Here is a 690-nt window from a genome sequence, read left to right on the forward strand (position 1 = left end):
CTGCCCATGGCCCGGGGTGGCCCCTCTGCACCCAGGAGCCCGTCCCTGTCCCCAGATGAGCCCCAGGGCATTGGGGCTCCTTCGGGGAGCAGTGGGGCCAGTCTTGAGTGAAGCTCCTTGGGGGCCTGGGTTGCCATGGGGACGGGGACCCCAGAAAGGCCAGGGGCACAGGCAGCAGCCTCCACAGGTGGAATTCAGAAGGGACGCCCCACCCCCACCCGGGGATGGGGCCCTGGGTGCCATGCAGCCCCGCACGCCACAGAGAGGAGGGTTCTGCTGGCCGAGGGCGGGGACCCCAGGCCTTTCCTGCAGCCAGAGCGGCGCCACCTGGTGGCCAGTAGCCGCCCTGCAGGGAGGCGTGAGGCTGGCCCCGCTGCGGTGACTTGGCCAACGCCACCCGGACCACGGCTGCTGGGTGGGCAGGGGGTTCCCGCTGGGCCCCTCCGCAACCTCCCCTCCGAGAGTTAGGCTCCCACCGCCTCTCATCACCTTGTAACCCAAGGACCTGGAGGGCAGCAGTGGCCCCGAGCCCTGCCAGGGGGGGAGCAGGCGGGCCGCTCCTGAGCCAGGGCTGACCCGGTGACCTTCGGCCTTAACCTTCAGAACCCCGTGCTCCCAGCCCCATTGCCGTGAGTGCAGCCGCGCTGGGGAAGGAGGCGGGCGTGGCTGCTGCTGGCATCTGGGCTCCCA

General features: G+C 71.0%; 1 protein-coding gene across 1 annotated transcript in view; it reads left to right on the top strand.

The window, feature by feature from the left end:
* APBA2 (amyloid beta (A4) precursor protein-binding, family A, member 2) overlaps positions 1-690 on the top strand; it is a gene marked incomplete at its 5' end in the record, with an annotated part of 19,218 nt that overhangs the window by 8,240 nt on the left and 10,288 nt on the right. The gene's annotated exons all lie outside the window — the stretch shown is intronic.

The sequence above is a fragment of the Myotis brandtii genome, unplaced genomic scaffold, assembly GCF_000412655.1.
Source record: "Myotis brandtii unplaced genomic scaffold, ASM41265v1 scaffold329, whole genome shotgun sequence".
Classification (NCBI taxonomy): Eukaryota; Metazoa; Chordata; class Mammalia; order Chiroptera; family Vespertilionidae; genus Myotis; species Myotis brandtii.